The 26,969-nt window shown below is 39.3% G+C and overlaps 1 protein-coding gene and 1 long non-coding RNA gene across 4 annotated transcripts in view; one reads left to right on the top strand and one right to left on the bottom strand.

The window, feature by feature from the left end:
• Positions 1-25,702, bottom strand: part of LOC109031516 (uncharacterized) — a 75,175-nt gene extending 49,473 nt beyond the window's left edge. The window contains exons 1-2 of one of the 2 annotated variants that reach the window (XM_019043071.2): positions 25,309-25,702; positions 4,243-4,273 (exon numbers count right to left, since the gene is read on the bottom strand). The gene's annotated coding sequence lies outside the window, so the exon portion shown is untranslated. The remainder of the gene's footprint in view (positions 1-4,242; positions 4,274-25,308) is intronic. The other variant, XM_019043070.2, reaches the window with a different exon arrangement.
• On the top strand, positions 4,801-9,379 carry LOC109032809 (uncharacterized). Of its 2 annotated transcripts, XR_011899769.1 has the most exons (3): positions 4,802-5,092; positions 6,204-6,337; positions 8,171-9,379. It is a non-coding gene; the product is annotated as an uncharacterized lncRNA (long non-coding RNA). The 2 variants fall into 2 exon arrangements; XR_011899768.1 differs by having other exon boundaries at positions 4,801-6,337.
• Positions 25,703-26,969: the final 1,267 nt, after the last annotated feature.

Here is a 26,969-nt window from a genome sequence, read left to right as displayed (position 1 = left end):
GAAAAAAAACACATTGAATCCAGAGTCCAGACTCTTGAAAACATTGACAAGAAAAAAGACTCCTGATTCAATCAGATTTTTGCTTAAATCAAAACGAAATCCGCTCAAATCAAGAGGCTGGTTCTTGATCTAAGCAAAAATCCGATTGAATCAAGAGTATTTTTTCTTGTCGATGTTTTTAAGAGATCCAACTAACATCGGTTTTAAGAGTCTATTTTGTTGAGAAAACCTTTGCTGAAGCGCCTGAATTCTCACCCCGTACGTACATCCCTCTTCATGTCGCTCCTCTGACATAAAAACGTGTTTCGATGTCCACGTGAGCCCTGTTTCACATATAAATCCATGCTTTCTGCGGATCATGAGGAAATCGAAATACGCCCCTACGTCAGAGGATCGACGATGAGATGCAGCCCGTACGCATTGATCCTAACTCGGAATGCAGTAATGCTTTTTAAAGGATCTACTGATTATTAATGAGAGCTTGATCTAATTATCCAGATTGGGCAAGTATCTGGAGTTGGTCCCTGGTTCCGGTCGATTTTCCTGCCTTTCGAACTGAGAAAAACCGGTTGAAAACCGGTTCAATTCCTCACTCTTTCGATCTCCCTTCCCCTTTTCCTGGACCTCACCCCTCGATTAAAACCACGAAAGTTGCTCTGATTCTTTACACCACATGCGCACACAGCCAATTCTACTCTGGCATACGCAGGTACACGTCGCGTGAACACCAAAATGTTGCAAAATTTCTTTTGATGTGGAAAGAATTTTCTAAAAAATCTTAATTTTTTCCTCGGATTTTTTTAACGCTAGAACCAACGACTTATTATTTTCTTAAACATAATTTTGAATATCAAAAAGACAACATTTAAGAAGACTGTTGAAATATACTTATGTTATCGGAGACCCTTTACAAATTCATTTTCAATTACCTACAATTTATAAGAGGTAAAGTTTAAGTGAAAAAAGTGTAAAAGAAACTCTTCAGAGATCTGCTGTAGTCCTTAGACACTATTTTAATTTTAAATGAATGTTAATCTTCAAACAATGTCAATTTTTGAAAAACTTTTCAACACTAATGCTGCCGAGGAAAAGTGTTAGGAGTTATCCCCTAAAATTAGTGTACTACTCCAACTTGTTGGATGATATAAACACTTTCAATTAATTGTGGTAGTATGCCGAAATATTTGTGTTTATAAGCTGATGTATTGGGGTACCATCACAATTAATTGGAAATGTTCATACCAACTAACAACCCCATGGTCTTTTTCCCATGAAAAAATATTAAAAACCAAAATTATTGACATTTTTTCAAGAGTTCAAGAAAAAAGCTCCTAACTGACCGTTATTACCGAGGAGAAAATGTGAAAGACAATTTAATGTGGCGTATTCGAAGAAAAGAAGAAGAAAAACATTCATAACTTTTCTCAAAATAAAATATTTAATCGGAGGAAACTTAGGCTACATTCGAGTGCCCATGCTGCGTTCTTCCATAGCCCGACAGAACTGGACCGAAAGTGCCGGCAAAGTGTCTGGTTACTGTCTTTCAGAGCGATTCCCACCGTAGATGGGTTTTAGGAAGGGATCTTTCGGCACACAAGAGGACTGGGGGCGGGGGGTTAGTTTCATTCTTGACAAACTTGACCTCAATTCAATCGCACACTTTTACGGCGGAAACATTTCAAAATATCATTCCATCAAGTCCCATTTAAGGGTAAGGTGGAACTTTTCCGGCTTTCCTAGGTTCTATTCGAGACGTATGATAAAACTCTCAGACTTGGTCGATCAACGATTCAAATGTCAACATCAGAAAAAGTATTTTTTTTGTGTGTTTTTTTTTTACCGTTACCTACCTAATCTTAAACTTCACCTTTTCCTTTCCTCAATATTTTTTTTAGCAGTGTTCAGTAAAATGTTACCCTAATTTTTTTTCTTTTTTTTTAAGGCCGACTGCTAACTTAAAACGACCGAATTGTCGCTACGTTTTTCAAAAGTTATGAAGTTTAAATACCGGAAATTGAGATTTCAATCAGTTGAAAAATGTTTAGGGCAAGACTTCCTGTTTCCTTCTGTGAACAGTTTTAAACTTAAAAAATCCGCAATATGCCATATATCACTGCAATCATAAACTTCAGTAATTCGAAACGTGCAAAAAGGCAAGATTTGCCTTCATTTTTGCGAGGTACCACATAACTACTCCAGAGTTCGAATAGTTGCGCGCTTGGTGTCCGCTCTCACCAGTATTGGTTCATTAACATTTTTATGCAAAATTCCGTGAACATGAAATAAGTGCGCAATTTTTCTAGCGGTTTTGTAAAATGATAGAAAATAACGCGTTTTCCAACTCATTATCGCGCGAAATACGCGATTTTGGCAAAAATGCGACTTAGCATTCTAGACACGGGACCATCATCCATACCAAAATGTATGCCAATCAAAAGAAATCTCATACACGTTTGCCACTTAGAACTGAAGCATCTCATTCATACGCACCCATCAACGAACGCAATGGGTAGCGTGTTAAAAAAAAAAAAAAAAAAAAAAAAAAAAAAAAAAAAAAAACCTGTAAACTGAATCCATTCTGGTAGCTCTCGATTTGGGAAATGGGCCCCAATTGATTCACTCAGATCTGAGCAATTGGGAAAAAGAGATGTAACTTCAATCTGAATCTTCAACTGAAGTCCTCATATTGAGAATGTCTTCAGTCGAATACTATTCACTGACAATGAATGAGTACACTGCCCTCCCTCCCCCTTCCCTTATTACAAACGCGCCATCGTACATACATTTACGGGAGCCCTGAAGAAGTCAATCTCCGAGTACACGCATGCGGGATTAGCCAGAGCAAACACGCGGCATATTCTGTTTGTTTTGAGAGGTAACAAAATCCTGCTTCGCTAACGAAGATTGAATAGACAAATAATAGTATACCGTGCTACGGCAGAACGCCGTATAATCCTCCGGATGTTGCAAGATCGCCCGCGATAAAAGCGAATTTTTTGTGGCGTAAAAGCGTACTTGAGCATGTTTTTCTACTAATTTTACAGGGAATTTCATTCACAATTCAATCTATCTGTGTACCCGGGGAAAAGTATTCATACATTTTATAAAAAATGACTTTTTTATTGGGGGAAAATTGGCAACATTAGAATGTTCATATAGCGTTTCCTTCGCCACAATAGAGGAGCTTCCGAATTTTCGTTGTGCCTCTAACGTAAGGGCGCAACTCAATTTCCTTGTGAACCCTGTTTATCAAATAAAGCCATGCTTTTTGGGGCTCATGTGGGAATCGAGTTATGCTCTCACGTGAGAGGAGCGACGTTATGAGCCAGAGCCGTACGGCTCGCTTTTCTATACCGAGGATATACAGCGATATGCAGTGTTGCCATCGAAACTCGAAAATTAAATTCCCTGATTTCCGTGACACATTTTTTGTTAAATTCCCTGACAATTCAATGTATGCCAGATGGTTGAAAAGACACGATTAGAAATAGTGCAAAATTTGTTGTTCGAAACGTCCAAACTATTCAAGAAAGCATATGGCGACTGAACACTTTTTCCCGGACATTTTTGCAATTTTTCCTGACTTTTATAAATTCCCTGACAATTCCCGATTTTCCCCGACTGTGGCAACCCTGGATATAGATTCGGGAAGCCGGCTAAGTCAGAATCGGATGCACGATGACGTCACAGGGTGGTCAACGAGCATCCACGCTCCACCGCCACCATCCTCCGCGCTTATCGAGAAGACATGCGACATTCTTAGTGGATCGATTGCTGATTCGCCATCAAATGACCTTGATCGATATATCCTTATTTTAAGGATGGTATCTTTCGATAACGGTTTAAAACTCTGACCGAGGATACATTAACATTGCAGCTGCCGATGTGAAATGATGCAGATCTACGTTACAAGAGCGAGCATTGATTCATTCCCATCCATGGCATGGAAACTTCAGAGGGTTGAGTCTTTTTTCAGAATGGTACCGGGCTAAGAAAAACCGTCGTGAGAAAATTTGGACCTCGACCGATTTCTTCTGAGGAATTGCGAATGTTTTTCTTCAAAATTTTCGAAGACTTTCCTGTGCAGTTTCATTCTGGGTTTCCAAAAATTGCCAGAGGGGTTATTCGTAAACTTCAAAACCAAATATTTTACAGGCGGAAAATTTAGAAACAATTTAGACTGACACATTTTTCAGACGAATAAATTGTAAAAACTCACGGAGACGAACTGCACGTGCGTACCTTAAGGAGTTGAGCGAGAAATTTCACTTACCTGAAACAAACAGAAGAAAATATTATAGCGCTCGATAGAGGCGCGGACGGCAATAAAGAAAAAAAAAAACCTTAAAACCGACAGACAAGCAACAATACAGAGCTAAGAGTATGATTAGATGTATCACGTAATATTGAAGGCGTCAGATGTACACGTAAAATACTGGCCTCGTCAGAGTGTATAAATACAAAAATCAACTTAATATCGCATTTTTTGGGCCAAAATGTTCAGTTAAGCGGGCAAAGCTCTTTAACGGCTCAACAAAACCCTTTAACACCATATATGAATCGACGCGTAATGGATTCCCATTGTGCCTTTTCGCAATTAGAACTTTCAAAAGTTTCCCTGTAAAAAGTTATTTGCTTTGCAAATAACTTAAAATATCCGTACGCGTGACGTCACAGAATGACGCTCAGCCAATAGCAGCACGGAGAGCGGTAGAGCGTACGGATCTCGCACACGGAGCACCCGGGAGTGAATGATTATTATTTATTATTAATTCCTCATGAGTAGATAATAAGGTAAGTTATATTAATTATTTTAATTTTATATTGTAGAGGATGCAGTAGATGCAGGTCTTTCTTCAAATTTCCCGCATTATTTAGAACTGGCGCAACTAGAAAATTGGCAAATGTGCATTGTGCCAGTCGTCATCAAGTTGTTGATGTTGATGTTGTTATCAATATCAACAAGTAAGCTTGGAAGCACCTGTTATGACCTGTTACTGAAACTAGCTAAGCCCAAGTTTTAAGCTAATGGTTATTTAGAATAACTTTGCTTTCTCTTAAGAAGCTCTCAGTGTGCACGACTCATTGTGAGGTAAGACTTTTCAGCCCTTCACCACTAGACTTTGGCCAGAATCCAGACACGATGAGCCGAATACGTACTGTGAGGCTGTTACTTGGATCTTAAAAAACTAGAAATTTCATGGGATTCTTTAGGTTTAAGAGTCGTAGAAAATGATGTTTGCTCTACATTGATGGCACTGTGGTTGTGGTGGTTCTAGCCTTCTGGTGGCCAGGTGGTTCTGGCGCTTTTCCTACGAAACACTTCTTTAAATGCATTCATTGGCTATACGGATAAGCCGATTTTAAAACCTTTGAGCATGCCTAGAGTAAGCATGCTCAGCTGAATGTATTTCTGCCAAACAGAACTATTTGCATTAAGACATGAGCCCTGTTATGCTATGCATATATTCTTATGAGTTTTGGGGCCTATGTGTTAATGCACATAGTTCTGTTTGGTAGAAATACGTCCAGTTGTAGGTAAGTAAACTGTGGGAACTAAAGTAAGTCCTTGAGATTTAGAGAGCGCTTGAAATTTCAGCGCAAATCTGGTTACATTTTTCACTAAAAGCGATAACCTCTGATGTTCATTTACACGTATCTGTGCCTGAAGGAACTATGTTGCGTGCAAACTATGGGCATGTGGGCACACAGTTCCTTTTTGTATAAATACATGCAGTCGGTAACTGTTCTATTTTCATTATGTAGTCATTGTAAGTTAAAACTTTCATTGAATCATTGTGACCATAGGGTTCCAATATGGCTGATCAAGACGTAACTCAGTCGCCTCATCTCTGTACTTTTTGATGATGTAGTTTGACTCTGTGAACTTGACCTCAATAATTTCACTGAATTCTCAGGGCGCTATAATTAATTCAAGTATCATTGCCATGTGATATTGTCTATGGGGTACCTTCGAAGTTCCTGGTTTGCAAAGATACCTACAGCTTCAGCGGTAAATGTTGATCGGAAGATTATAGCCAACTGTATTCAGCCCAATGTATTGAAATTGGAATTAAGGAGATCAGAAATACATTCTATGTGCATCTCTTTCAATCTAATTTGGTTCATCACAACAACTAGATACACCCAGTCATGGTTGCATCATGTATTCTGTTTTAGTGATTATATTTTTTATATTTCAGATACAGATTGAACGTTAACGCATTTCCGTATGCCTCGCTTGATTTTTGCAGCCCAAGAGGAAGTGTGACTTGGTGTAAACTCATCTATTCATAGGAAAATTCTTTACTTCTACTCGAAAGTTGCGTTGAGCGAGGTAATGAGTATTTAAATCATTCTTTACTACTGATGGTGAAACTACAATAACTTGGAGCTCCACTGATGTTTCTCAAAATTTACTATCTTCCTTTATCTATTAGATGTATTTATGCTAAATGGAACTGTGTGCAAGTGGAAAGATAGGGTGTGCTCGTGGAAGCTGAATAAGAAACAATTGGACGTATTTCTATCAAACGGATATAACGGACTATGTGCATTATAAAGTGAGCCCTGTTGTGCATGTATTCTTATGGGTATCAGGGCTCATGCCTTCATGCACATAGTTCCGTTTGATAGAAATACGTCCAATTTAAAAGTGGACATAGTTCCTTTTGAGAAAATGGAAAAGCGGGATTTGACATTAAATCTAAAGGAACTGAGCGCTAACTTGTGAGCCATTGACATGTGACAAGAGCGTTGTGGACAGGGCTCATGAGTGAAAGTGCCCCAAGAACAAGCGACGAGCTTGTCCAGCTCAGTTGTCACCGCTGACGTCACTGGCACTTAAAATCCCCATTCATTCTTATGGCCCTCAACTAACGAGCACACCCCATCTTTCCACTTGCACATAGTTCCATTTAGCATAAATACTTCCTATTAGTTGAATATAGACTGATTTAGTGGCTAGACGTCATTCTTGCGAATGGTTCAAACCAAAACAATGGATGATAACCTCATACCTAAATTCTGTGTGATATTAGTGTGTTAAGTAGTTGATTAAAATTGTGTCATCAACAAGTCATAAATCCATTTGGTCACAAGAAAATCAGACGCACTCTCACCCCAGTGCGACTACGACAAGGTTATGCGTCTGTTTACAATTGAACCATCGAAACTGCGATGACTTAGTCATTAAAGCAGTCTATTATTAGGGATTTTTTTATAAAATTTTCAGAGGTCATTTTTAAAAATGCAAAGAGAGCTCATAAAGAATTCTGTTCAATGACAGTGATAATTGGACGCATTTCTGTCAAACGGAACTATGTGCATTATGACATGAGCCCTGCTACGCATATATTCTCATGAGTCCCAGGGCTCATGCCTTGATGCACATAGTTCCGTTTGATAGAAATACGTCCAATTGGTCCTTCAATAAAGTTGGTAAAATGTAACAGAAATGGTGCTGCATCGCAAATAGAGATTCTTAGCTTAGATGTTTCACCACTGATACACTTCCGTCTATTTTTCTTCCCTGTGTGAAGGACATTCTATGAAAAGTTGAAGCTATGATGTTGATTTGGTTTCCTTTTAAAACATGTAGTGAATTTGAATCACTGCAAGCAAGGTACACGCTTTTGCTGTTTCTACATGGATACGCTGCTTATCGACAATGAAACTCTCAAATCATCAATTTTTTCTGGTGTTTTAAAATCCCAGCTCCCATTTATTGTTTTGAAAAAGAACAAATCATCATCATTCCTCGGAAGTTATTACAGGATCTTCAACACACGGAAGAGGAAAATTATGAAAGTCTTTAAGATTTGACGTTGAGTAGTTTTTCTCTTAAAAATTGAGTAAGTATGACAGGAAGTCTGTATCGTCGCAAACCTAGATATCAATGTTGGTTGAGAGTTGCACCAGCGTTACATGCTTGATCATTTTATTAGGCACTGCCTTTACATCTTTGACTATCTAATGACAGTAACTATGACTAACATTTTGGATAGTAATTCTACTATCTTATCTAAAACCTGTTTGAGATTTTTCCAGATTATATACCATGATTTAGTTTCCTTCTTTTGAAAATTTTAAAACGCTGTCTAAAATTAATGTTTAGAATTGTGTTTTTTTATTCCTCCAGGTTGATAATTTTTTCTTTTTCTAATTTCAGGCCTAGACCATGGAGTATGAAGGAAGCTGGCCAAAGGATGCTCCATTATAAGATTTTTAGGAAAACCTACTGGGACGATGACAACCTGCAGTCCAAAATTTCTAATCAAAATAACAGGTTCTTTTTGTAGAACATTGTCTTACATCCTCAGTAGCAGAAGTACTTTGGCTGAATTATTCTCTACCAGGAAAGGAAAAAACAAAATATCTGGTTGAGGAATGATTTTTACTCTACTGTTTTTTGCTCTTCAGGGAAAATTAGGCAAATTCTCTGGGAATGGCCATTGCAGGAACATTCCTCTCTTTTTGCTCTGAGATCATACTATTTTTCTAAACTGGGTGTCTGCTGAACTTGACTTGAAAGGAGAAACCAGACTAAATATAGCTAAGTTGATTTTCGTCTTGAAATCCGGAGGAAAATCTTGTTTCCCCTCAAGAAAAGTTAGAGATTAATGATTGGAAATCCTTGGTTTTCATCAGGGAATATTTCCAAGGAAATTAGAAAGGAATAAGTTATTATCAGGGAATGGAAAAAATCGTCAATTCTAGACACTAAATTTTAAATAAAACTGCTAAAATGTCACTTTAAAACTTTTTATGCGTAAAAAAAATCTACCAAAAATTTGAAGATAAACTGATAGTTGGATGGAATTAAGCTAAACCGTCACATTACATGCAGTGTTTCCAAATCTCAGCTCCTGTTCTAAATTTTTGAAAAAAAACCAACTGACATTTATGCTTGAAATTTTGTGGAACTTAACTTCATGAAAGAAAGAAAATTTACAACAAATTCGAGTCGGTGTTGGTTGATTTCCCTGTACAAAATTAAAATATGAGATGGGATTCTGAAACACCACTTGTGAATGTGACTATTATGCTTGACTCTCTCTAGTTAGTCTTTTTTGAAAAACTAAAATGTGAGTGGACATTCACAACATAACACTTCGATTTACAATTTTATTTTCACTTTAGTCATTGATATATATTCCACGGTTACATCATACTTATAGTCTTTGCTCTTCCTTTCATGACACTAAGTAAGTAACCAGTTGTTCTGCTTTCTGATGTGGTAAAAAAATTGAACCCTCCCGAAGCTTTCTATCTTATGATTGTTTCCCTTGCCAGTGTTATTTCCTTTTATTAACATTTCTGACAAATGGAAATTATGTGGAATTTAATCTTTTATAAAAAAAATGTTTCTGTGTAAGTAGCCCTTTCTATTTTTTCTTCACTCTGTTTACTTTTTATATCTCAGTGTTACTCATGCACAGTTATCTTAGTCAAATCTTACATAGGTTTCTAAATGCATCCATAAATCAAATATATAAAATGATTATTAAATTGTCTATAAAATAGAAAATTCTGTGTTTTCACTTTATTGATTCATTGCAAGAATTAAAATGTTATCATCAACTCATTCTTTAATACTTTTGCATAATTGTCTTGCATTTAAAAGAACAGGAAACTTACCTCCAAGAAATTGTCTTATAAGTATCTAGCAAGCTTTCTTTGATGTCACACAAAAAGGCGTTTCAGACCTCTTTAAGGCAAAATTGTAAATTAGCAATAATAATTCTGCTGAAAATCTTTATTTTCTTCACAAACTCATCTACAGCGGATCAATGATAAAATGATCAGGTGAATATTGTGGAAAAGGGATTCTCAATTACTCCAGCCTCTGTGTTCCCTTCAAAAGAAGACGAACATTGATTTATGTTGGTAGTTGGATGAAGATTTTATAAAAATCAACTTTAAACCAGGCTCTCAAAAGGCTAAAGTCAAAAAAATTATACTTCTCCAATCGAATTTAAAAAAATGCCTCAAATTAGATTGCAACTACGATTCTTGCAGATGAATTTCATACCGATCAACATATCTCATTTTCTTTGAAGAGAATCAAGACTTTGACAAAAAGTTGTTTCCAAATAGCTACCTATACGAGTCGATAAATCTTAAAGGCTGATTAAAAACATCAATTTTCGAAGCTCCTTTGCATTCCATTAGCTGACCTTAGTGCCTTTTCCCTAAAAAGTCACCGTGTAAAAGCTCCCTCTATTTCCCTGATTCCTTGTGAGATAAATGGATTATGTATTTGAGAGAGATCATAGATGTAGGAGTAAAGTGTTGCTTTTATATTTTGGGGGAAGCGCAATTAATTCGAAAGAATTCTTTTAAACTTGTGGCTCAAATAAACTTTAAATTTAAGACTACAGTTGAGCACTTGCATTTAATTACTTCATTGTTAGTACGCCTTCAGATGAGTCTTACTCAAAATGACTGCTTCACTGCAGACAAGCTCCTTTGTCTGTAGTATTCACCTTTTTTAATTATTTTTTAAAAATTAATACAACTAATAAATATTTGAAGCACTTTTTCTCGCAGTCAACATGACGTATGCTGGTTGTTAAAACTGTTACAAAAGACTTTAGGAAGGTCCTGAAAAGTGGTCACAAAAGTACACAGGTTTATAAGTGATTGTGTAATTTAGACTGAATCTGTCATAAAATTTTTTGTGTGAGATTTTAATTTCACTAAATTAATATTCCTCAATAAGAAATGTCTGTCACTCGTGATTTTAAAGTGGGACCAGTTAGAAATATTCCAGCGCTCGATAGAGGCGCGGACGGCAATAAAGAAAAAAAACCTTAAAACCGACAGACAAGCAACAATACAGAGTTAAGAGTATGATTAGATGTATCACGTAATATTGAAGGCGTCAGATGTACGCGTAATAAGCACAAAATCAAACAGAAAAAAAGAGAGGGGAAAACGCCTTCAATTTGACTGCACGCAATCCTGCGTCGCGCGAAAGCAGCAATAATTGACGTGTCCAACTGAAGCCACTTACAGGAGTTTAGGGATCGCTTTGTGATGGTAAATTTAAGAAATCTACACTGTGAGATCGTGGATGGCGTTATTATTTTCTGAAAAAATTGGTTATACTTTTCTGGTAGATTTAAGTAAAATATCTGATGAAAAATGAAGTGATATCCCACAAAAAAAACCCTTGGGAGGGTGCCATTCAGACGGCAATAAACTAGAGAACTTGACCGTCCCGATTTTACAGACAAACATATATGATATGAGAAATCGGGACGGCAATTAATTCTAGGGTTTGTCTCATGTTGGTAGGCCAGCCATTTTTCTAAAAAATAAATAAATAAAAAAAGGAAAAAATAAAAAACAGAAAAAAATAAAAAAATTGCCGTCATGCCGCAGAAAAGGAGTAACTTCTGCAATTTTATCAACTATAAGTGATTAGGTACCCATTACAGAAATGGTACTCAATGCTAAAGTGATTTGTCAAACATGTCTGCGGCATGACGGCAATTTTTTTATTTTTTTCCTGTTTTTTATTTTTTCCTTTTTTTATTTATTTATTTTTTAGAAAAATGGCTGGCCTACCAACATGAGACAAACCCTAGAATTAATTGCCGTCCCGATTTCTCATATCATATATGTTTGTCTGTAAAATCGGGACGGTCAAGTTCTCTAGTTTATTGCCGTCTGAATGGCACCCTCCCAAGGGTTTTTTTTGTGGGATAATTAATACTAACATGAATACCAACATAAGATTATAATAATTATTGACTTATCATTATTTTCAACAAAAATGCTGAAAAAAGTATATCTTCCTTTAAACATTGGGCAACAGGGGTAAGTCAGATTGCAGGAGGGGTAAAAAATTTGCATGGTCCGCGGATTGGGCAATTTCGCCAACGAACATTTTCCCTCCACTTTTTATTCAGAATTACGTTCGCAAATGAATCACTAAAATACGGGCCTTCCAAGTAAAAATATTCAGACATTTTTCAAAAATAATCATTTAATGAGACAAATTTGGCGATGTCCGACGAAGGATATTAAAAAGCGATCACTCATCTACGCGCGCGAAACTAAACTGAACGTTACGAATTTGGGACAAATGTTAAAAGTGGTAACGAGAGAGGAAAGCTGTCGCTTGTCGCATCATTAGAGTAAAAGCGATGGACAAACACCCGAATAGTGCGCAATAAACCTGCAAAAAAAGCTCTCCGAAGTAGGTCAAAAAGGCTCGGCTAATGGAGAATAAACATAAATATTTGCGCGAAAAAGTCGCCGTAAAATGATATCGCTCCTGGATCTGGAGCGGCGTGGCCGAAGACGGAACGTCCTGAGGGAGACCAGGTTTCCACGGAAAAATCGAAGATAGGTCCGGGTCTGTCTCTCTTGAGAATTAACACGATTCGTCGTGTTCTTTGCGAAAGAACATAACTAAATTACGGTGTTGCCAAATTTCCCCTCACAAACTGCATTACCGGAAAGAACTTTTCATTGAAAATTTAACTGACTTTTCTTCTGATCTCGTGCAAGAATCAGAAAATCCTCTAAACAAAAATTGCGCGGTACATTCTTGTATAGAAAATTGAATTTTTCAAGTCAATTTTGCAACCTTGGAATCGAGTTACGTTCCTTCGTCGAAGAAAACGCCGAATTAAATAATTGAGACGCTTCCCTCCTCGGAAAATTATTGAGTTTTCCCTTGGCAAAAATTATTCTCAACTTTGGTTTCAAAATTTCTTTATTGTAAATTCCTCCTCCACAAAAAGTCAGAATTAAGTACGGGCTGAGCTAGAAAATTGAATAATCAGCACTTTTCTCGGTTTTACCTCATTTTCCGAATAGAAAAAGGACGGCGATTCTACGACAAAACCCTAGAATTTCCAGATGAATTTATCATCCCCTATGAATCCCAGCAGATGCTGATTTTTTTTTCACCTCCTTCACACCTTAATTTACAAGGTCGAAACTCGGTGTTACCACTGACATTATCGAGTAGGCATTTCCTGCATTATTAAAGTTTTCCCGACCATTTTCATGAAAATTCCCTGACTTTTGAGTGGCGGGAATTGCCACTCGTGTGTCGAGCAATCATTACGGAGAGTAATGAAAGCATTAAAAGGCATGAACTCAACACCGAATGAAGCAATTGGCTCGAAATGCAAATTCTACTCCGACTCATTGATCAATGCAGACTTAAAATCAGGCGACTCGTTGCGTTCGGCCGATCTCGTTTAAATGGGGGGGGGGGGGGGGGGATGCCTGCGACCGGACCGGACCAGCGCGAAGGGTGACTCGGTCACTTTTCGAATTCATTCGCGCTGGCCTTGACTCGGCCGCCTTTACTGGAAAAAGAGCGTGCCCGAAATTTCATCACGTAGGCACAAAAAAGGAGCATTTTAAGCAGGGCAGCAAGGAAGCCTCAGCAAATGCCGTCGATGCTTTCTGCGCTGAAAATGCGGAGATGTTTTTTCCCGACTGCGCGACCTAGCGGTTGAAAGTTTTGAAAAGTAAGTACCCTAAAAATTTTGTAGACTGAGAGAATTTTTTTTTTCTTAAAAGTTTTTACATTTTCAACTCTTGAGGAATAATGCGTCGACGGCGCACATCCTAAAATTATCCAAAAAGTTATCAAAGTATGATCAGCGCATCATAAAAACCCTTTTTTTCCACAATGTAAAGAAAATTCCAAGGAGATATTTTGGTTGGCTTTCTCTCACCAAAAATAAAAACATAGTCGGAGTTTTGAAACATTGCGATGCAGATACGCAGTTTCCGATTTTAGCCATCGTGTGAAGATTTCACGGAGCCATACTTACTAAAGAGTCAATTTGCAACATTACATAAGTGTTCCACGAATTTTGCATCATTTTTAGATGAGTGGATAATTCTAATGACGCTGCAACTATCTTGTCTTGAGTTCAATTAGGTTGCTTTTGTGTGAAGAAAGAATCACCTCATCCCAATTCATACTTTCACATTACAGTTATCAAATTGTTAATGAATTATCAGGCTCTTCCCAAAAGTCTACGAACCAGTTTGAAGTGAGCTATTTCCTCTTCTGCCGACAAGAAGCGTTTCATTCTACGGTTAATCGTAATTACCAGTCTCAGGTGTGCTTGAGGAATCTAAATCGTACATTCAAGCAATAATTATCGATTACGATTAGCGAGCAAATTGCCGCCTCTCGACTCTTAATTATCACATTATAGCTCACTGTGCAGTTAAGAATAGTTCGCCCACGTCTGGAGGCGGTGGGAGAAAAATTTGTCGCCATCTCGGGAGAAATTTTGATTTTTTCGAACACCAAATTTTGCACTTGCAAGGACTGTACCGGATTCCGTGAAAAGGAACCAAGTTTTACGAGCTGATGGCACACGAACAAATCGAGCCATCAAATTTTCAAGGTTAGGTGTTGTGATTGGCTAATTCGATTACTTGGACCAATCCTTCGTCTAGGAATCGACGATAATGGGGGAATTCCACAAGGAGCAGACCTCCCGTTGTTTCTCCCTCTCCCCCCAAAGACCCTAAAAACCAGTTTTCCGCGATTAAACGGAATTTTTGGAAACTGAAAAACTGAAATTATTTTCTAGTAAAAAAATTGACTTGTTCTAGTCAAATTTTCAACCTTGGAATAGAGTTACGTTCCTTTGACTGGGTATCGCGATAAAAGGGAAATTCTACAAGGAGCAGACCTACTGATTCTCCCTAAAAACCTAAAAGCCCTAAAAACCAGTTTTCCGCGGTCAAACGGAATTTTTGGAAACTGAAAAACTGAAATTATTTTCTATTAAAAAAATTGACTTGTTCTAGTCAAATTTTCAACCTTGGAATAGAGTTACGTTCCTTTGACTGGGTATCGCGATAAAAGGGAAATTCTATAAGGAGCAGACCTACTGATTCTCCCTAAAAACAAAAAAAACCCTAAAAACCAGTTTTCCGCGGTTAAACGGAATTTTTGGAAACTGAAAAACTGAAATTATTTTCTAGTAAAAAAATTGACTTGTTTGAGTCAAATTTTCAACCTTGGAATAGAGTTACGTTCCTTTGACTGGGTATCGCGATAAAAGGGAAATTCTACAAGGAGCAGACCTACTGATTCTCCCTAAAAACCTAAAAGCCCTAAAAACCAGTTTTCCGCGGTCAAACGGAATTTTTGGAAACTGAAAAACTGAAATTATTTTCTAGTAAAAAAATTGACTTGTTCTAGTCAAATTTTCAACCTTGGAATAGAGTTCCGTTCCTTTGTTTAGGTATCGCGATAAAAGGAAAATTCTACAGGGAGCAGGCCCCCTGTTCATCCCCCAAAAAACCCCTAAAAACCGTTTTCCGCGGTTCAACAGAATTTCCAATTCTTGTAAGTTTGGCAGTTTCCTGGGAAAGATCGTCATTAGCGGACGACGCGAGCAACCCCCGGTCAAAATCGAGATCGGTGAAACACGAACCGAGCGTATTTCTCGAGAGGTTCCTCTGAAGGGGTCTCTCGAATTATGAACCGACGGGAAACGAGAGACGGAGCCCGGGAAAGTGGAGACGGAAAGGTGTAATTACCGAATGGGCCGAGCTCGGGGGGTCGCGTGAGAATTTCTCACACGCTACAAGATGACGTCATGTCGTGAATTTTCCGACGACCGTTATCTGCATCGCGACTTTGTATCGCCTCGCTCCAACTTCGGATCCGCTCCCCGGCACACAGTGGATCGAGTCGATCAGGACAATGGGACATGAAATGTTAAACTAAAACTGCAAATTTTGGTGTTTAGTTCGTCAAATTTCAAAAGGGGGTGCTCCTAGTCGAAAATTTTACGAGGAAATCAATAAGATCACTATTAAAACCTCAAACTTTTGTATGAACGGAGTTGTGAGCTCTTGAAGTTTCCAAATTTTGTCCGACTTCTCCCGTAGACTCGATTCATTGTGTGGCACTGAGCCTCCGTGGCAAGCTTCCTTCGAAAACACGCCACCCCCGAAAATCGAAACGGGGAGACGGTGAAAAGCTGTGGAAAAGTCGCTAGTGAATGAAAAGGTTCTATCCATGGAACAAGGGCGTATGGTTTTGCCTCACGGCCGTTTTGAAAAATGGTTTTTTGACTCCGTGCACCTTAAAACGCCTAGAAATAATTAAATATCAACTTTTTGTTCTCAAGACAATACGTTTTCTATCCAAAAGGGCAGCGAGAACGTAAAAAATAATCACGTATGATAAGGGGCTGTCCATAAATTGCGTAACGCACTTTTCCGGCATCCCCTCCTTCCTTTTGAACGTTTTTGTAACGTAGGGCCCTGTTCCTCAAACATTAAAAAAAAAATGGAGTCCGGAAAATTACGTAAATGTATAGACGGCCCCTAATCACTTTGCGATTCAAAATTTTCTGCGCATATGCCGCTAGGATGCCGATCCTAAGATCGCGAGACTGGGCAGTCCAGTGGCGTGGCGTGAATAATCGATTATCGCTATCTCGCCATTTGAAGCTATGGTAAAGAGTCGATTACTAAGGTGTTCGCTGCGAACGCCCTGACAATCGATCTTTTTCCATAGGTTTAAATGGCATAACAATCGATATATCGCAATTCACGCCACATCCCTGGCTCGCGTGTGACTTGAGAAAATCCGTGAGCGTGGGACGAAAGCGAAATCTGTTTTTCCTCTCTCCCTCGCTCTCATTTACTTATTTACACTCTCTTCGGCGAAAAATGAAATCAAATAGAACACCGCGCTGCTTATTTTTAAAATGTTTGACTGAAGGGGCACTTCTGATTTTTTGCGGCAGGAGGAAATTTCTAAAAAATTAGAAAATCTTTTGGGCGAGGTTGCGACTAATCTTCATTAAAATTGGTGCATATTTTGCTCCACAAGGTTTCGCAATGTTACAAAAATCACATAACTAAGTAGAGCCAAGGTTCTTTTCGACGTGCAGTATCATAAATAGGCAAACCACGCTCATTTCCGATGAGATCTCTGCACGACGCAACTTCCGAGAAAGGTACGTACCTTTGTCAGAATGTATGTACGTTCATAACGATACGAGATAAGCCACCTGGAAAGAAATGATGGAAAATGATTTCGTCTTGCATAATTCGAACGCAAATAGTTTTTTGTTGTATAACGCCGTCCAAAGTTTCATTTCCGTCAGTCATCTCATTATGAGATTCACGAGAGGTTTTGACCCCTGGCCGATGGCCGATTTAAGAAAGTTTGATAAAAATTCTCAAGACGTTTTAGGTAATACGTTCGTAACTTAAGATAATTTTTACGACATGTGCATTCCTACGAGTGCACAGAAACTTTGGCGATGTAAAGCAAAATCGATTGCACGACGGACGCGTTTTATGAGGAAGAACGTCGTATGAGTCATCAAGGTTTACCAAATTTCCTTCAACAAATCACGAATTTTCGAGAAAATCTGAGGTCGTTTCTCCTCCCATTTTTCAGAGAATTCCTTTCGTAATTTGATTTAAAAAGTCGGAAAATTTCAAAAAAAAAAAAAAAAAAAAAAAAAAAAAAAAAAAAAAAAGATCATGACTTTCTTCAAAAATAAAGATTTTCCGAGAGGAAATAAGGCGACATTCTGATGCTCAAACGGCGTTTTCATCATGCACCGCATAAGATGCGGACCGGCCAGTGTGCTTACGACCGGCTTGGCTTAAAAAAGCCTTCCATCGCGGCATAGCAGCGTATTTTAGGCAAGGAACCTGTCACGAGGGCCTTGAGTTTCATGGGCCTTTAAACGGCGCGATAATTGATATGGAACCAGTTTAAGGCACCGGCATGGCACAAGTTGAACGCGTTTCTCACGGAATGTGGGAGTCGGATATGCTACCGATTATAAAATTAAACATGGTGTCACAAATTAAGCTTTAAAAACATTTTTTGAACGACTCGTTTGGAAGACTGGCCGATTCCGAAAAGGAAAAAAGAAAATACAGTAAAAATTCATTAAAAACCGAATTCAGCTCAATATTTTCGGCGACTGGAAGCTGTTTTATTCGGTTCCGGAAGCAGATCCAGTAAAGCCAAAAATATGAAACTTTACGGTGTTCACATATATTCGGTGTAACAAAACTTTCGCTTAAACTTGTTTCAATTCAAGTGCACTGACTTCTGCTGAACGCTGCTCTGGAAATCCCCAGAATATTCCTCTGAAATCTTAGTCTTTCCCTAAGACTTTCAGGTCATCGTTAGTAAAGTCCCTGACTCTCCATGTTTTCCAGACAGCTTGAAACCCTGGAGTTGAGCGCGTTACGCAACAAGACATTCATTTGAGGCTCGAGAAAAAAAAACGATCATGTGAACCAGAAGTTTGGGTTGGAGACCAAATCCTTTGACGTCTGGAACATTGTCCTTATAGAGCAAAGGAGTCGAGGGACACCTACACTTTAAAAGCCTAAAACTCACTGGTCAATCAGAGAGTGGAATACTTTTGCAGGATTGCCACAGAATTAAATAATGAAATTCCCTGGCATTTCCCTGATACGTTTTGGTAAAATTCCCTGGCAATTGAGGATATGCCAGATGGTTAGAAAGAAATAATTGGAAATAGTTTTCAGGGAATATTTGTTGTGCGGAAAGCCAAACCTAATCTACGAAGCAAATAAACGACTTTACGATTTTTCCCAGACGCTTTAATCTTTTTCCCTGCTTTCAAATTCCCTGATATTTCTTGGAATTCCCTGACTGTGGCAACCCTGCTTTCCCGTGGTAAACGGAATAAGACAGCAACACTCTCGCGCCTTAAACTCAGCAACAGAGCTACGAAATAAGGAGCGAATCGGCAACACCGCCAGAACACTAGGACGTTTTTTTCTTGGCTCCGTCCACCGAACTTTTTTGAAGGTCTCCAAAAGTGAACTGAGCGAGAGGTGGAGGGGGAGGGGAGGGCATACAGAGATCGAGAATGAACCAGAGGTGAGGGAGGGGGGGCCGTCCCCTCGACTTGGTCATAGCCGAGCAACTTTGGCATAGTTAGTTGAGAAACTGGCTCTGTGGACGTGCACTTTTTGCAGTGACCGCACAGCACCGCGCCGGCGACACCGGCAACGACGAAGCATAAACAATCGACTATCGATTCATTCCAATTTGAAGCCACCGTAAATAATCGATTATTAAGGCCTTCGATGCGGACAATCGATGATCGATTCTTATCCATAGGTTTAAAGGGCACTTCGAACGTTCCATTGTACAGCAAGCTTGGCGACCTGCACCATTAAGAGTGAATTGACCAATGACGATGCTCTGTCACCTACACGCTTCCAGATGTTGCCTCTTCGCTCGCTTTAACGTCGCACCGAGTTGGGAATGCGGTTTTTCCTCCGTTTAAATCCATTATGCTGTGTCTTCAGCACTTTACAAAACGGTTCCATTGTTAACGGACCGTTTAAGTAATACGTAACGCACTTTTTCCGATTTAACCTCCCCCCCCCCCACTCCTTTTAACGCACCCCTACACTCCACCTTTTGAATTACATAACGCTATCTTGACCCACCCCTCTCCACTTTGAAAGAATTCAAGAAAACGCTGAGAAAACAGCTTGAAAACATTTCGGGGATTTTTTGCAGACATTTTACGCATAAGCCCTACAATCCAAAAACACTTAATTGATCTATTGACTATGGAATCGTTGTCCAAAAGGCTGAGGGGTCACCTTCTCATCAAAGGCAACGGGAATTATTTTGACTTTCGTCAGGTTTCCAGGATTCACGGAAGTCTCATTTGATGCCGCACGGCCCAGTAAGTATGGAAAATATATTGCCTCTAGACCGAAGAGTTTAGAAGTGACATTTTTCCGAGAGTTTCGCAAAAATTTATCATCCGCACCAAGCATCGGCAAGAAAAAGAGTAACACAAACTTAAAACACTAGAGACACCTTGCAGGGTTGCCACAGGAGTTGGAAAATTAGATTCCCTAACATTTCCTTGATTTTTCCGACGCATCTTGGTGAAATTTCTTGACAGTTGAACAAATTAATGTCAGATTTTTAAAAAGACAGTTAGAAATAGTTTTCAGGCAAAATGTGTTGTTCCAAACGTCAAATCCACTGGAGAAAGCAATAGAAGGTAATTTGACGATTTTCCCTCACATTTCCGTCATTTTCCCTGACATTTCCAGGTTTTCCCTGACGTTATAGAATTCCCTGACTGTGGCGACCCTGCAGAGACACCTTACTTAAACGCAGAATATTAAATAAAAAAAGTGTTAAACTGGCTCATCCAACAGTCCAAACCATCTAGACGGGACCAGTTTTACATTCATCAATGAAAGCTTTGGGCCCCCAATTGTGAGCAGCCCGGAAAATTTCGAATGCAAATAGTATACAAATCAATTCACTTCGATATGAGTAATCTCGCACGAACGCAACGAACGGACCCGAGACCCAATAAAAAAAATTCTCCTTCGTGTGAATGACTTATTAATCAGCCACGCAAGGTGACATCGCCTTTGGGCCTCGTGAGAGATCGACTCGGAGGAAGGGAGAGAAATTTCGAGGTACTCGAATGGCTAATCCTAATCCTCGTTCAATCGCTTATTGTTCCATTATCGTCCACGGGACACCCATTGTGCCTTGGAATGGTACTTGATACACGAAACGACGATTGAATGAACTACAGAATGATCCAAGATGAAACTACCAGACCGCACGAGCGTGTTTCGTGTATCAAAATAAAACGGTTTTTTTTTTTCAAGGTGTCTAGTTTTTACTTTCTCGCTCCCCTCACAGATAGAGGAAATATTTTAGGAAAACATTAGGAACATTTAACATGGTAGGAAATCCTGATTTTTCACTGCTAAATCCTGATTTCATAATTTTTCCAAATCCTGATTTTTTGCGGAGAAAAATTAGGCGTCACAAAAATAGCTCGATAAAAAAATTAGATTGGACGGCCGACTTTTCTCAAATCCTGATTTTACGACCTATTTTCCCTCAAATCCTAATGAAATCGGGATAAAATCCTGATTGACCTCAAATCCTGATAAAATCGGGAGAATCCTGATGCTAGACACACTGCTCATGTACTGCCGTGCGAAGAAAGAACGCCGTATGAGCCATCAGGCGCTGTCAAATTTCCTTTAAAAAATCACAAATTATCAGCCTGACCCGTCACGAGCCCGATTTTTACGTGGAGCCCGGCTCCATAAAAAATGTTCCCTCTTTTTCCTCATTTTTCCCGGCCCAGTTGCATTGCTCGACTTTTCCCGGTTGCTAGTCACCCTTCATCAAAAATGTAAAAAAAAAAAAAAAGAAAATGCCTTAAAAAGCAAAACTAATAACCTGCTCCGTCGACTATCGAATTTTCCTTGTAAATTCTGCTGATCTGCAAAAGACAGGATCATCAATTAAAAACTGCAATTATGCATGCGGGCGCATTTTTAAGCAGCAACGCGCACAATTCAATCTTCTCGCGAAGCTTTCGGTACTTTTCCATCGACGGCAGCGACCTCTAGATCTATTCCAGGAAGTTATGGAAGAAAATCCACTGCTCGCGAAAAGATAAAATTCTCGGGGTGAAAAAAAAAATCGGCTGCTAGATAACCTTGACGTGGAAACGTGACTTTCACGCCGTATCCGCAATATGAGAGGTTAGGTAATAGCGAAACACGTTTCGAATCGCCTTTGTCTCTACAATGCACGACCTACAACGTGGTGCCGTTCTACGAAAAAAAAACTGAACGTCTAGGGACCATAAAATATTTGCGATTGCCTAAATTTGGCACTTCCTAATTTATGAAAATTGTCTTTTCTTGGATCATGATTTTTCCTAAAATCTCACTTTTTTACCGTTCTAAGGGTGGACGCTGTATGAACATTCGAATAGCCTTTAACATAACAAAATTAAAAGTGAAACATTCATTTCTTAGAAAAGCTATTTTAATTGGTCTTGACGAGTACATTGCTCGGACTGGAAGCATGCGAGGTCTCTAAAATATATTGTTTCTGCACTCCGCGTCTAAGTAAGTACTCTGAATGGCCAGACAGCATGGACGAGACAAGGTCCAGACCTTGGATGAAAAGGTCGATGCAGTCATCAAAGTGCACTGACCTCAGAATCAATTGCACCGTCGCGGGTCACCAAATTTAGTGACGAGCTACTCGCCTGGACATACTGCAGTGGTCCTGAACAATATCGCCGTACGGTCGGGAATCTTGTGAAAAACTAGTTGCCCTACCCCCTGAATTGATGACGTCATCAATTTACAAAGCAAATTTGACGGCGTAAACGAGGGCGCTTATGATCGCTTTAGGTACACTGTGTGAAATGATGCGGAAACCAGATAATCGATTGAAGCACTGGGTCCATGAAAGGGCATTTCTTGGTTGCAGTGTCTCAAAATCTCAGCTAACATTTCATCCATTATGAATAAAGTAAATGTAAGTAATTTGTTGTAATTTCTACTATGATTTTACAGTTCTAAAAACGTAAAATTTCAGAAAATGTTCCCAATAGTTTCCTCTCTAAAAAAAAAAAAAAAAAAAAAAAAAAAAAAAAAAAAAAAAATTAGCAAGGGAGACTCTAAAACATCGCAATCAAGAGGTGCCCTTTCTGCAACCAACGCCTCAATTTGATCCCAGTTTGCCACGTGGCCAGTTATGAATATTCATTCTTATTGAGGGAACTGACCGCTCTACATTCATCGAATTTCGCACGATTTTCTTTCGAATGCCTGAATTCAATCGTCAAAAAGGAGAATTGCCCTTAGGTGTATTTTTTGGCTCCATAAATTATCAAAAATTCCAGGTACTCAACTGAAATTATGAACATTGAAAATTTTGCATTTTTACAGTCATAACACTGCAAGACTCTACTTCAGTTTTGAAGTTGGTATTTTCACCGCGATACCAAGGCAATTACGCGATTTTTCCAGCGATCTTGTAAGAACACAACAAATTACACATTACGGCTTTCATGCGATAATTAATCTAGTACTTAGTTTACTTTTCAATAAAAAAAATAAGAGTGAAAATGTTGAAACACTGTAGTACAGATAGATACCTAATCCATTCAAGGCTCCCAATCATAACTTAATTATTTTTTTAAAAAAAATCTTTGAATGAGAAAATTAATCGGCATGTCGAATCTCACAGGATTTCTCTACAACGGTTTTCGCAAAATTTAAGAGTCACCGATGCCCTTATATTTTTTTCCTTCTATGACTTTGGACCCTTATAAGTTTGCCCTCTTTCCATATTTTTAGATCCTTTTTCATTTTCACTCGCTCGCCTGCTTCAACATTGGTGATCACATTAAAAACTTCGAAGTTTGAAATTAATGAGGCAAAATGACAATTAATGAGCTGGTGACTCCTGTTTAAATATTTGAAGTAAAATGAATTAAATTGCTGTTACTATACAGGCTTTTTGAAATCTTAGCAGAACTAAGTAAGTATAGACTCCTTTGAGGTCTTTCGGAAGGGTTTCAACAAGTAATATGGGGGAATAATGAACTTCAGCTGGTTGGAATGAAAAGATTTTTCCCAAAAAGTCTGTCCCCGAGACAGCTTAAAAGATTAGGGACAAAAATTTTCTTATGGACGAGTGAGTGATAAGCAGAAGTACCTACAACTACGTATTTGGCAAAATTAGTGGTATACATCTTTTTCTCTCTTTTTTTGAGGGAAAAATGGAATCTTGAGCTCATGCCCAAGAAAGGAGGAGTTGTGGGTTGATATCTCTCTAACTTCTCCATATTATTACCTTTCTTTTCGAGAGAGCTCATGTTTTCGTAAGCCATTTCCACAGTCAAAAATCATTGTGCTCACAGCTGGTGTTGGGAAATTACTTAAACTGATAATGTAAACTATCAATAATAGGTTGTACTGGCTCCATACCCACTAGATGTCATAATCTCTGACACACGGAATTTCATCTCTCGATTTTGTTGTAGGTAAATATATTTACATAAGCTTCTTCAATAATGAGAACCTATGCTCTTTGTCATGTACCTATGTCAATGGAAAAATGGAAAACAATTTTATTGAATAAAACCCAAATTACATTCTCTTACAGGCATGGTGGTTGAAAAGAGAAGTTCCTGGAGATACTTCTGATGGAGCAAATGAAAGCAACGGAAAAATAAACCAAAATAATAGGTACTGAAAAGGTTGGTTTGAACAGTACCTAAGTAAAATCCAAATAGGAGCATTCTTTAGTACTTACACCTAAATTATTTAAAATCTGTGTTGCTTACAATTTTTATTTTTACATCGAATTTAATTGATAAGGAAACCTGTGAGAGAAGCCTGGGTGTAGAAAATTATCAATCATGCATCCGCCCGGGCGACTTAAAATGTGGGAAGGCCCTTACAATTGTTGATGGAGAGAAAATCTGTAAGGGTTAAAAGTTATAAATCAAAGGAAGGAGGTCCTCGCATCGGAAATCAGTGGGGAATTTAGTAAAAAATTGATGAAAAAAAGGTTTAAAGCCAGCAGACGGGCACATGTAAACAAGGAAGCATGGAACATTCTGCGCCCCTGGAGAAGAGTGGTTCTTGCGTCAACAAATATTGACCATTAGACCCTGAGGCTATATAGGGTTCTCCTGCCTTATAGATCACAAGAATCTGATTGCCTGCAATTCAAATCATTTCTGCTTGAGGTTAGGATTGCACATAGCTTTTCGGCATCCACCTTCAAGGAGCGATCCATGCATTCCACTGGAGCGCACGGAACAGGCTGGACCACAGCAGTAGACTAGGATAAAAATCGACGCAGTTCATTGCGATCCTCTGTGTATTGGATAAAAAACAGCCCTCTAGTGGAGACTGCAGCTCCCGTAACTTATAAATGGAAACAGGCTTTATATCTGAGTCCACCGATTATCAGCGGATTGACGCGGGGTGCAAGATGACTACACAGAGCTCAGTTTGTAAAGTCCATGAATAATTACAGGTTTTGTTCCGACCAAAAGGTTTTTGCACTCAATACTGGATTGGTGAGCTTTTGTCTTAGAGTTTCAGCGGGAATACTGGGGCCTATTTTCGCATAGATGCTATCTATGCATTATCACAAGCGCTACGTTGGTGAGGTTAGGTTCAAACTCAGAAACATAATTATGTAATTCGGTCAAATAGGATTTCAGGGAAGTTAATAATTAATATTACTGGTTGGAGAACGTGTAATGTTGCTCGGTACAACTATCTGGGAGCATTTGGGTGTTTCAAGATGTGAGAAATGCTGGACTAAAACATATTTCAACTTGGGAGGATGGATTTTACAGATACATTGGCGGATTAGATGCAGTAGTAACGGAAAAAGTGCAAGCGAAATTTGGAATAACCTGGACACGGAGAATTCAAAAAGTACTGAAAAATCGGACTTACAGACTAGCCGGTTGGTGTTATCAGAAGAGAAGGATCATGACGTTAGGCACCAAGAGAGAATGGTAACTTAGGCGCTTCCTTTGAGACACAAGCACCCGGGTGTGAAAATAATCCGATACGGTACTGAAAAGAGAAGCTGAGATCACAGTAATCCTGAGGGATGAAACAGAGAACAGACGCCGGGCACTAGAGCACTCTCGGGATGCGAACGATTGGGCTTGCCGAAATTCCACGCTGATTCCACGTGATGGCTCGGACGGTTCGCGATTTGCAGAACTACCTCCCACGCGTTCAGAAGAGAGAAGGAAACTGAAAGAAAAGGCGGGGACGGCTGAACTGTCGGGCAAACTAATCGGCCGATAAGCGGTAGACGTGCGAAGTCCGATGGCCCGATCATAGAGTACATAGAGTCGTAATGTAAATGGGAGAGCTGGCGCCATGTTCTGCTCGACGAGTTCCGAGCCCGGTGTGCGCCGAGTTCGGGTCACTTTTTCGATACATTTTCGATCCAAAATGGCGGTGTGGAATACATGGTGATTCCTATCTCCTTCGTTGTTGTTGTTGTTGTCATCGGATGGCCGGGTACCCGTGTATCGCAAACAATCGATTATGTATCGAAAAAGTGACCCGGCGTCACACAGGAGTCTCGGAATTCGGGACATGGAAAATGCTTAAAAGTGGCGCCAGCTCTCCCAATTACATTACGACTCTATGTACTCTATGGGCCCGATCGAAAATGAGTCCGGCCATAGAATAATAAAGCTAACGCCTATAGAAGGAACACTCGCGTAAGCGGCCGTTGTGACTCTCGTCTGTTGTGTCCAGGTTTGGTTAGGTCCCGTTGCCCTATACTTTTCTGAACCGCCAGCTCTTTGCAAGGTTGTCAAATGTAATAGTAGGGCCCAGCTAATTGCAGGGTTGCCAAATGTAATCAGTGGTGCCAAAGAAGAGTCTAATGTTATGTAAGTGTAAAAGTCACTGCCACAGAGTAAAAGAGTTTGAGTATCAAGATTAATGTAACGAAAACGATTTCCACAGCCTCGTCATGCTCATGCTGGCCAGATGACTGATAAAATCACATGTGATCAGCTACAGTTAGAGTGTTACAGTTGGCTATTGCCGCCATTTTCATTTCTGAATGTAAACAATACCCGCCAGCTCCAGCTCAAGAGCTCCAGGTCCCTGTTCTTCTTCTTCGTCACGAAATCTGCGAGAGTGTCCTTTCTATAGGCGTAGCCTTATTATTCTATGGTCCGCGGGGAAGTGTGTCAACACGGTCACGTATGCACCGGCATCGGACATCGGAGACGACGTTCGCGAAGTTGATTGGTGGACGTCACCACGCCGGCGCACGTCACAGCGCCGCGCATAGCTTTTTCGGGACATTGTTGCCACGCGGCGAGAGCAAAGACCGCGAAAGAATTTTAAAATCCTCATCACTAAAGGATAGAAAGTAATAATTCCATTAAAGTAGCGTAAAAATTGTCTTTTCATGCATTAAATAATGAGGCGCTCACAAAAGTTGTTCCATCATCCGGAAACCCAAAAAATTGACCCTGGATGAGGTTGAAAGGATACCGAGTAATGAAAGTTGCCTCTGCTCTAATTGAAGGGGTAACAAGGGCCAAAGGAGCTTATATCTGCATTGCAACTTTACGAAG

This window comes from Bemisia tabaci, chromosome 4 (genome assembly GCF_918797505.1).
Source record: "Bemisia tabaci chromosome 4, PGI_BMITA_v3".
Lineage (NCBI taxonomy): Eukaryota > Metazoa > Arthropoda > Insecta > Hemiptera > Aleyrodidae > Bemisia > Bemisia tabaci.
Note: the sequence above shows the minus strand (reverse complement) of the source record. Positions and strands in the feature narration are given on the sequence as shown.